The 11929-nt window shown below is 38.6% G+C and overlaps 1 non-coding gene across 1 annotated transcript; it reads left to right on the top strand.

Annotated features, from left to right (window-relative positions):
• The first annotated feature begins 6818 nt into the window (after positions 1–6818).
• LOC112739859 (small nucleolar RNA R71) lies at positions 6819–6926 on the top strand. Its single transcript, XR_003170794.1, has one exon. It is a non-coding gene; the product is annotated as a small nucleolar RNA R71 (small nucleolar RNA).
• Positions 6927–11929: the final 5003 nt, after the last annotated feature.

The following is an 11929-nucleotide window of genomic DNA, read 5'->3' as shown; positions in this document are numbered from 1 at the left end:
AAGACCTCTTACTAATCCTTTCTTGACAAGTTTGTTTATTTGAAACATACTTGTATAATCTAATCTCTTGTGCCATAGTCACTTTTCAGATTCTTTATAATGAAAATAAGCTACATTTTGATCCTTTAGTTCATCAAGGGTAAGTCTATACACATTATTACAATGCTTAGCAATAAACAACACGTCATTGGTCTTTTCATTTATGACTGGTACGCGGAATCGTGATTACACTTTAATTATGTAAAATTCATTGCTCTTTCTTTCCCTGGAAATGGCGCCAAAAACATGATGCCAAGACCATGGTTCACAACTCCGTGTAACTAACCAGCAAGTGCACTGGGTCATCCAAGTAATACCTTACGTGAGTAAGGGTCGAATCCCACGGAGATTGTTGGTATGAAGCAAGCTATGGTCACCTTGCAAATCTCAGTTAGGCAGATATAAATTGATAATGGTGTTTTCGAATAATAATTAATAGAATAGGGATAGAAATACTTATGTAATTCATTGGTGAGAATTTCAGATAAGCGAATGGAGATGCTTTCGTTCCTCTGAACCTCTGCTTTCCTGCTATCTTCATCCAATCCGTCTTACTCCTTTCCATGGCTGGCTTTATGTGATACATCATCACTGTCAATGGCTACTTTCGGTTATCTCTCAGGAAAATGATCCAATGCCCTGTCACGGCACGGCTAATCGTCTGGAGGCATCACCCTTGTCAATGGCTTCATCTTATCCTCTCAGTGAAAATGGTCAACGCACCCTGTCACGGCACGGCTATTCATCTGTCGGTTCTCGATCATGCTGGAATAGGATTTACTATCCTTTTGCGTCTGTCACTAACGCCCCGCAATCGCGAGTTTGGAGCTCGTCACAGTCATTCATTCATTGAATCCTACTCGGAATACCACAGACAAGGTTTAGACCTTCCGGATTCTCTTGAATGCTGCCATCATTCTAGCTTACACCACGAAGATTCTGGTTAGGAGATCTAAGAGATACTCATTCAGTCTAAGGTAGAACGGAAGTGGTTGTCAGGCATGCGTTCATAGGGAATGATGATGATTGTCACGTTCATCATATTCAGATTGAAGTACGAATGAATATCTTAGAAGCGAAACAAGATGAATTGAATAGAAAACAGTAGTACTTTGCATTAATCCTTGAGAAACAGCAGAGCTCCACACCTTAATCTATGGAGTGTAGAAACTCTACCGTTAAAAATACATAAGTGAAAGTCCAGGCATGGCCGAGAGGCCAGCCCTCAAACGTGATCTAAGATAGCATACAACTGATCAAAGATCGCATACAACTGATCAAAGATACCTAATACAATAGTAAAAGGTCCTATTTATAATAATCTAGCTACTAGGGTTTACAGAAGTAAGTAGTTGATGCATAAATCCACTTCCGGGGCCCACTAGGTGTGTACTTGGGCTGAGCTTGAGTGTTGCACGTGTAGAGGTCCTTTCTGGAGTTGAACGCCAGCTTTTGTGCCAGTTTGGGCGTTCAACTCTGGTTTTGGCTCCTTTTCTAGCGCTGGACGCCAGATTTGGGCAAAAAGCTGGCGTTGAACGCCAGTTTACATTGTCTATTCTTGGCTAAAGTATGGACTATTATATATTTCTGAAAAGCCCTGGATGTCTACTTTCAAACTCAATTGAAATCGCGCCATTTTGAGTTCTGTAGCTCCAGAAAATCCATTTTGAGTGCAGGGAGGTCAGAATCCAACAGCATCAGCAGTCCTTCTTCAACCTCTGAATCTGATTTCTGCTCAAGTCCCTCAATTTCAGCCAGAAAATACCTGAAATCACAGAAAAACACACAAACTCATAGTAAAGTCTAGAAATGTGAATTTAACATAAAAACTAATGAAAACATCCCTAAAAGTAACTAGATCCTACTAAAAACATACTAAAAACAATGTCAAAAAGCGTATAAATTATCCGCTCATCACAACACCAAACTTAAATTGTTGCTTGTCCCCAAGCAACTGAAAATCAAATAGGATAAAAAGAAGAGAATATACTATAAATTCCAAACTATCAATGAAACATAGTTGCAATCATATGAGCGGGACTTATAGCTTTTTGCCTCTTGAATAGTTTTGGCATCTCACTTTATCCATTGAGGTTCAGAATGATTGACATCTATAGGAACTCAGAGTTCAGATAGTGTTATTGATTCTCCTAGTTCAGTATGATGATTCTTGAACACAGCTTCTTTATGAGTCTTGGCCGTGGCCCTAAGCACTTTGTTTTCCAGTATTACCACCGGATACATAAATGCCACAGACACATAATTGGGTGAACCTTTTCAGATTGTGACTCAGCTTTGCTAAAGTCCCCAATTAGAGGTGTCCAGGGTTCTTAAGCACACTCTTCTTTTGCTTTGGACCTTGACTTTAACCGCTCAATCTCAAGTTTTCACTTGACACCTACACGCCACAAGCACATGGTTAGGGACAGCTTGGTTTAGCCGCTTAGACCAGGATTTTATTCCGCTAGGCCCTCCTATCCACTGATGCTCAAAGCCTTGGGATCCTTTTTATTTGCCCTTGCCTTTTGGTTTTAAGGGTTATTGGCTTTTTGCTCTTGCCTCTTGGTTTTAAGAGCTTTTGGCTTTTTCTGCTTGCTTTTTCTCTAAAAATTTTTTTTTCGCCTAAATTTTTTTTTCTCTGCAAGCTTTGTTCTTTGCTGCTTTTTCTTGCTTCAAGAATCATTTTTATGATTTTTCAGATTATCAAATAACATGTCTCCTAGTCATCATTCTTTCAAGAGCCAACATATTTAACATTCTTAAACAACAACTTCAAAAGACATATGCACTGTTCAAGCATTCATTCAGAAAACAAGAAGCATTGTCACCACATCAATATAATTAAACTAAGTTCAAGGATAAATTCGAAACTCATGTACTTCTTGTTCTTTTGAATTAAAACAGTTTTTATTTTAAGAGAGGTGATGGATTCATAGGACATTCATAACTTTAAGACAAAGTTACTAACTACTAATGATCATGTAATGAAGACACAAACACAATTAGGCACATAACATAGAAAAAAACGAAAAGCAGAAGAAATAAGAACAAGGAATGAATCCACCTTAGTGATGGTGGCGTTTCCTTCTTGAGGAACCAATGATGTCCTTGAGCTCTTCTATGTCTCTTCCTTGTCTTTGTTGCTCCTCCCTCATTGCCTTTTGATCTTCTCTTATTTCATGAAGTATGATGGAGTGCTCTTGATGTTCCACCCTTAGTTGTCCCATATTAGAACTCAATTCTCCTAGGGAGGTGTTGATTTGCTCCCAATAGTTTTGAGGAGGAAAGTGCATTTGAGGCATCTCCGGGATCTCATGGTGATGAGCTTCATACGCCTCTTGAGCTCTATGAATGGGCTCTCTTGCTTGCTCCATCTTCTTCTTAGTGATGGGCTTGTCCTCTTTAATGAGGATATCTCTCTCTATGTCAATCCCAGCCGAATTGCATAGGTGGCAGATGAGGTGAGGAAAGGCTAACCTTGCCATAGTGGAGGACTTGTCAGCCACCTTGTAGAGTTCTTGAGGTATAATCTCATGAACTTCCACCTCTTCTCCAATCATGATGCTATGGATCATGATGGCCCGGTCTATAGTGACTTCAGACCGGTTGCTAGTGGGAATGATTGAGCATTGAATGAACTCCAACCATCCTCTAGCCACAGGCTTGAGGTCCAATCTTCTTAGTTGAACCGGCTTGCCTTTGGAGTCAATCTTCCATTGAGCTCCTTCTAGACATATGTCCATAAGGACTTGGTCCAACCTTTAATCAAAGTTGACTCTCCTTGTGTAGGGGCGTGCATTCTCTTCCATGTTTGGCAAGTTGAACGCCAACCTCACATTTTCCGGACTAAAATCCAAGTATTTCCCCCGAACCATTGTAACATAGTTCTTTGGATCCGGGTTCTTACTTTGATCATGGTTCTTGGTGATCCATGCATTAGCATAGAACTCTTGAATCATTAGGATGCCGACATGTTGGATGGGATTTGTTAGAACTTCCCAACCTCTTCTTTGAATTTCATGTCAGATCTCCGGATACTCATTTCTTTTGAGTTTGAAAGGGACCTCGGGGATCACCTTCTTCTTGGCCACAACATCATAGAAGTGGTCTTGATGGGCTTTGGAGATGAACCTTTCCATCTCCCATGACTCGGAGGTGGAAGCTTTTGTCTTCCCTTTTCCCTTTCTAGAGGATTCTCCGGTCTTAGGTGCCATCAATGGTAATGGAAAAACAAAAAGCTTATGCTTTTACCACACCAAACTTAGAATATTGCTCGTCCTCGAGCAAGAAAAGAAGAATAGAAGAAGAAGAAGAAGAAATGGAGGAGAGGGAGAGTGGGAAGTGTTTCGGCCAAGAGGGGTGTGTTGTGTGAATTTGATGAAGAATGGAGGGCTTTATATAGGGAAGGGAGGGGGGGTTAAGGTTCGGCCATATGGGTGGGTTTGGGTGGGAAATTGGTTTTGAATTATGAAGGTAGGTGGAGTTTATGAGGTAGGTTTATGGGGAAGAGTGGATGGATGTGAGTGGTGAAGAGGTGATGGGGAAGAGAGTTTGAGGTGATTGGTGAAGGGTTTTTGGGGAAGAGTGTTTATGGGGTTGTGTGAAAGAGAGTGGTGAGAAGAAGTGAGTGGAGGTAGGTGGGGATCCTGTGGGGTCCACAGATCCTGAGTGGATCCTGTGGGGTCCACAGATCCTGAGGTCATCCCTGCACTCATTAGGCATGTAAAAATGCCTTTGCACACAACTCTGGGCGTTCAGCGCCAGGTTGGTGGCCATTTTGGGCGTTCAACGCCCATTTGTGTGCCATTTCTGGCGTTGAACGCCAGAACCATGCCTGTTCTGGCGTTCAGCGCCCAGAAGCTGCCCATTTTGGGCGTTCAGCGCCAGAACCATGCCCTGTTCTGGCGCTGAACGCTAAACAGATGCTCCTCCAGGGTGTGATTTTTCTTCTGCTATTTTTTATTCTGTTTTCAATTTTTCTATTTATTTTGTGACTCCACATGATCATGAACCTATAAAGACATGAAAAACAATGAAAATAAAAATTAAATAAATAAACATTGGGTTGCCTCCCAACAAGCGCTTCTTTAATGTCAATAGCTTGACAGTGGGCTCTTCATGGAGCCTCACAGGTGTGCAGAGCTTTGTTGAGACTCCCCAACACCAAACTTAGAATTTGGTTGTGGCCTCCCAACACCAAACTTAGAGTTTGACTGTGGGGGCTTTGGTTGACTCTGCTTTGAGAGAAGCTTTTCATGCTTCCTCTCCATGGTTGCAGAGAGAGATCCTTGAGTTTTAAACACAAGGGAGTCCTCATTCATTTGGAGGACTAATTCTCCTCTGTCAACATCAATCACAGCTCTTGCTGTGGCCAGGAAAGGTCTTCCTAGGATAATGGATTCATCCTCTTCCTTTCCAGTATCCAGGACTATGAAATTAGCAGGGATGTAAAGGCCTTCAACCTTTACTAACACGTCCTCTACTTGTCCATAAGCCTATTTTCTTGAATTGTCTGCCATCTCTAATGAGATTTTAGCAGCTTGCACCCCATAGATTCCCAGTTTCTCTATTACAGAGAGGGGCATGAGGTTTATTCCTGAACCAAGGTCACACAGAGCCTTAAAGATCATGGTGCCTATGGTACAAGATATTATGAACTTTCCAGGATCCTGTTTCTTCTGAGGTAATGTCAGTTGATCCAGATCACTTAGTTCATTGATGAACAAGGGAGGTTCAACTTCCCAGTTATCAATACCAAATAATTTGGCATTCAGCTTCATGATTGTACCAAGGAACTTGGCAGCTTGCTCTTCAGTAACATCCTCATTCTCTTCAGAAGAGGAATACTCATCAGAGCTCATGAAGGGCATAAGGAGGTTCAATGGAATCTCTATGGTCTCTAGATGAGCCTCAGAGTCCTTCGATTCCTCAGAGGGAAGCTCCTTATTGGTCACTGGACGTCCCAGGAGGTCTTCCTCCTTGGGATTCACGTCCTCTCCTTCCCTTACAGGTTCGGCCATGGTGATTATGTCAATGGCCTTGCACTCTCCTTTTGGATTCTCTTCTGTATTGCTTGGGAGAGTACTAGGTGGGATTTCAGTGATCCTTTTACTCAGCTGGCCCACTTGTGCTTCCAGATTTCTAATGGAAGATCTTGTTTCATTCATGAAACTTACAGTGGCCTTAGATAGATCAGAGACTAAGTTTGCTAAATTAGAAGTATTTTGTTCAGAGTTCTCTGTCTGTTGCTGAGTGGATGATGGAAAAGGCTTGCTATTGCTAAACCTGTTTCTTCCACCATTATTAAAGCCTTGTTGAGGCTTTTGATCCTTCCATGAGAAATTTGGATGATTTTTCCATGATGAGTTATAGGTGTTTCCATAAGGTTCACCTAAATAATTTACCTCTGCTATTGCAGGGTTCTCAGGATCATAAGCTTCTTCTGCATAAGAAGCCTCTTGAGTACTGTTGGATGCAGCTTGCATTCCATTCAGACTCTGAGAAATCATATTGACTTACTGAGTCAATATTTTATTCTGAGCCAATATGGCATTCAGAGTATCAATTTCAATAACTCCCTTCTTCATAGGCGTCCCATTACTCACAGGATTCCTCTCAGAAGTGTACATGAACTGGTTATTAGCAACCATGTCAATGAGTTCTTGAGCTTCTGCAGGCGTTTTCTTTAGGTGAATGGATCCACCTGCGGAAGTATCCAATGACATCTTAGATAACTCAGACAGACCATCATAGAATATATCCAGGATGGTCCATTCTGAAAGCATGTCAGAAGGACACTTTTTGGTCAGTCCTTTGTATCTCTCCCAAGCTTCATAGAGGGATTCACCTTCTTTCTGTCTGAAGGTTTGAACATCCACTCTAAGCTTGCTCAGCTTTTGAGGAGGAAAGAACTTGGCTAGGAAGGCCTTGACCAGCTTATCCCAAGAGTTCAGGCTATCCTTAGGTTGAGAGTCCAACCACACTCTAGCTCTGTCTCTTACAGCAAAAGGGAAAAGCATGAGCCTGTAGACTTCAGGATCTACTTCATTAGTCTTAACAGTATCACATATCTGCAAGAATTCAGTTAAGAACTGAAAAGGATCTTCAGATGGAAGTCCATGAAACTTGCAGTTCTGCTGCATCAGAGAAACTAATTGAGGTTTCAGCTCAAAGTTGTTTGCTCCAATGGCAGGAATGGAGATGCTTCTTCCATGTAAATTGGAATTAGGTGCAGTAAAGTCACCAAGCATCCTCCTTGCATTATTATTATTTTCGGCTGCCATCTCCTCTTCCTGTTCGAAAATTTCTGAAAGGTTATCTCTGGATTATTGTAATTTAGCTTCTCTTAATTTTCTCTTCAGAGTCCTTTCAAGTTCTGAATCTGCTTCAACAAGAATGTTCTTGTCCTTGCTCCTGCTCATATGACAAAGAAGAGGGCACAGAAATAATAATAATAATAATAATAATAATAATAATAATAATATGGATCCTTTATACCACAGTATAGAAATCCCTTTGTGAGTGGACGAAAAGAGGGGGACAAAGAATGTGATGTAAAGAAAGAAACACAACTGTGAGGAGGGCAGAGATGTGAGATGAGATGTTAGTAAATGAATAAATAAATAGAATAAGATGGGAGAGGGAGAATTTTCGAAAATAATTTTTGAAAAAGAGTTAGTGATTTTTGAAAAAAAGTTTTTTTTGAAAAAGGTTAGTAGTTTTTCGAAAATTAAAAACAAAAATCAGAATAATTAGTAAATTAAAAAGAAATTTTGAAAAAGGGGGAAGATATTTTTTGAAAATTAGAGAGAGAGTTAGTTAGGTAGTTTTGAAAAAGATAAGAAACAAACAAAAAGTTAGTTAGTTAGTTGAAACAAATTTTGAAAAGATAAGGAGTTAGGAAGTTAGAAAAGATATTTTGAAATCAAATTTTTGAAAAAGATAAGAAGATATTTTTGAAAAGATATAATTGAAATTAATTTTGAAAAAGATTTGATTTTTAAAATCACAATTAATGACTTGATTCACAAGAAATCACAAGATATGATTCTAGAACTTAAAGTTTGAAACTTTCTTAACAAGTAAGTAATAAACTTGAAATTTTTGAATCAAAACATTAATTGGTGATGTTATTTTCGAAAATTTGATACAAAAATAAGAAAAATATTTTTGAAAAATGTTTTTAGAATTTTCAAAAATAACTAAGAAAATTGAAAAAAATTTGATTTTTGAAAAAGATTTTGAAAAAGATAAGATTTTTAAATTGAAAATTTGATTTGACTCATAAAAACAACTAGATTTTAAAAATTTTTGAAAAAGTCAAATTTAATTTTCGAATTTATGAGAGAGAAAAAGGGAAAGATTTTTTTTGCTTTTTGAATTTTTAATGAAGAGAGAGAAAAACAAGAAAAATGATGCAATGCATGAGAATTTTAGATCAAAACATGTGATGCATGCAAGAATGCTATGAATGTCAAGATGAACACCAAGAACACTATGAATGTTAAGATGAACACCAAGAACATATTTTTGAAAAGTTTTTGATGCAAGGAAAACATGCAAGACACCAAACTTAGAATTCTTTAATGCTTAGACACTAAGAATTCAAGAATGCATATGAAAAACAAGAAAAGAAACAAAACATGTAAATGCAAAGATCAAACAAGAAGACTTACCAAGAACAACTTGAAGATCATGAAGAACACTATGAATGCATGAAAATTTTCGAAGAAAAAAAAAATGCAAGATGCACATGCAATTGACACCAAACTTATAACATGACTCAAGACTCAAACAAGAAACACAAAAAATATTTTTGATTTTTATAATTTTCAAAAAATTTTTTTTTCGAAAATTATTTGTAAAAGAAAAAAATTAAGGATTCCAAAATTTTTAATATGAATTCCAGGAATCTTGCCATGTTAGTCTAAAGCTTCAGTCCAGGAATTAGACATGGCTCACTAGCCAGCCAAGCTTTCAATGAAAGCTCCGGTCCAAAACACTAGACATGGCCAATGGCCAGCCAAGCTTCAGCAAGATATCAGAATATACTGCTCATTACTTATCAAATATGTAACTTGCCTCTATGCTGAGGGTTTGGAAGCCTCAGTCCAAAAGAATTTAGACATGGCTTTGCAGCCAGCCAGGCTTCACATGCTTCATGAAACACTAGAATTCATTCTTAAAAATTTTGAATAAAATTATAAAATTTTTGAAAACATTTTTATTTTAAAATTTTTTTTTTCGAAAACAAGGGGGAAAATTTTAAAAGATTTTTGACAAATTTTTTGAAAAGAAAACAAAAAGAAAATTACCTAATCTGAGCAACAAGATGAACCGTCAGTTGTCCAAACTCGAACAATCCCCGGCAACGGCGCCAAAAACTTGGTACGCGGAATCATGATTACACTTTAATTATGTAAAATTCATTGCTCTTTCTTTCCCTGGAAATGGCGCCAAAAACATGATGCCAAGACCATGGTTCACAACTCCGTGTAACTAACCAGCAAGTGCACTGGGTCGTCCAAGTAATACCTTACGTGAGTAAGGGTCGAATCCCACGGAGATTGTTGGTATGAAGCAAGCTATGGTCACCTTGCAAATCTCAGTTAGGCAGATATAAATTGATAATGGTTTTTTCAAATAATAATTAATAGAATAGGGATAGAAATACTTATGTAATTCATTGGTGAGAATTTCAGATAAGCGAATGGAGATGCTTTCGTTCCTCTGAACCTCTGCTTTCCTGCTATCTTCATCCAATCCGTCTTACTCCTTTCCATGGCTGGCTTTATGTGATACATCACCACTGTCAATGGCTACTTTCGGTCATCTCTCGGGAAAATGATCCAATGCCCTGTCACGGCACGGCTAATCATTTGGAGGCATCACCCTTGTCAATGGCTTCATCTTATCCTCTCAGTGAAAATGGTCAACGCACCCTGTCACGGCACGACTATTCATCTGTCGGTTCTCGATCATGCTGGAATAGGATTTACTATCCTTTTGCATCTGTCACTAATGCCCCGCAATCGCGAGTTTGGAGCTCGTCACAGTCATTCATTCATTGAATCCTACTCGGAATACCACAGACAAGGTTTAGACCTTCCGGATTCTCTTGAATGCCGCCATCATTCTAGCTTACACCACGAAGATTCTGGTTAGGAGATCTAAGAGATACTCATTCAGTCTAAGGTAGAACGGAAGTGGTTGTCAGGCACGCGTTCATAGGGAATGATGATGATTGTCACATTCATCATATTCAGATTGAAGTACGAATGAATATCTTAGAAGCGAAACAAGATGAATTGAATAGAAAACAGTAGTACTTTGCATTAATCCTTGAGAAACAGCAGAGCTCCACACCTTAATCTATGGAGTGTAGAAACTCTACCGTTAAAAATACATAAGTGAAAGTCCAGGCATGGCCGAGAGGCCAGCCCTCAAACGTGATCTAAGATAGCATACAACTGATCAAAGATCGCATACAACTGATCAAAGATACCTAATACAATAGTAAAAGGTCCTATTTATAATAATCTAGCTACTAGGGTTTACAGAAGTAAGTAGTTGATGCATAAATCCACTTTCGGGGCCCACTAGGTGTGTGCTTGGGCTGAGCTTGAGTGTTGCACGTGTAGAGGTCTTTTCTGGAGTTGAACGCCAGCTTTTGTGCCAGTTTGGGCGTTAAACTTTGGTTTTGGCTCCTTTTCTGGCGCTGGACGCCAGATTTGGGCAGAAAGCTGGCGTTGAATGCCAGTTTACGTCGTCTATTCTTAGCCAAAGTATAGACTATTATATATTTCTAGAAAGCCCTGGATGTCTACTTTCCAACGCAATTGGAAGCGCACCATTTTGAGTTCTGTAGCTCCAGAAAATCTATTTTGAGTGCAGGGAGGTCAGAATCCAACAGCATCAGCAGTCCTTCTTCAACCTCTGAATCTGATTTCTGCTCAAGTCCCTCAATTTCAGCCAGAAAATACCTGAAATCACAGAAAAACACACAAACTCATAGTAAAGTCCATAAATGTGAATTTAACATAAAAACTAATGAAAACATCCCTAAAAGTAACTAGATCCTACTAAAAACATACTAAAAACAATGTCAAAAAGCGTATAAATTATCCGCTCATCAACGACACAGCATTTCAATCTTTTAAAAATCACCAAATAACCCAAATCACACAATTGACTTATGCTCAACAAGTTATGCCTTAAACCATTAACCAAAAAGACATCATCAATGAAAGTAGAGTGATTATTACCTACTTTTCTAACAGCCACAATTTTACCTTTTCCGTCGTCTCCAAAGGTCACAAAGCCTCCATCATACTTGTTTAGTTTGATGAAGAAAGTTGACCTTCCAGTCATGTGCCTTGAGCATCCATTATCTAAGTACCACATATCCTTTTTGTTCTTAGATGCTCGGCAAATCTGCATTAAAACTTTAAGTAACTTTAGGTATCCAAATTAATTTAGATCCTTTGAAGTTAATCCACCTTGGCTGCCCAAGTGCATTGAAGTTACAAACAACATTGTAAATTTGGTTTCCTACTATTCTTTTTTCAATGAAGCATTGTGAGTATGAATGACCAATTTTCTTACAATTAAAACAATGATTTCCTGATTCTTGTTGCTGAAATTGACGTGAGTTATGATGTTGGAAATGATTAACTGACTGAAATTTTCTGATTTTTGAAAGAGGTGCATTTCTTTTGACAAAATAATTTTTGTTATGATTGTTTCTTTTTGCAAAAGCATTCCAACCATAATTTTTGAATGAGTTTTGGCTTTTTGAAGATGAGGTTCTATTGTTAAATGTTGTTTTTTTTAATGTAACCTCATTGGTTGGAACATAGCCTAGATCTGACTTGTTAGAAACAGTTTTGGT

The sequence above is a fragment of the Arachis hypogaea genome, chromosome 13, assembly GCF_003086295.3.
Source record: "Arachis hypogaea cultivar Tifrunner chromosome 13, arahy.Tifrunner.gnm2.J5K5, whole genome shotgun sequence".
Lineage (NCBI taxonomy): Eukaryota > Viridiplantae > Streptophyta > Magnoliopsida > Fabales > Fabaceae > Arachis > Arachis hypogaea.
The sequence above is the reverse complement of the archived record's forward strand: the minus strand, read 5'-3'. Positions and strand labels throughout refer to the sequence as shown.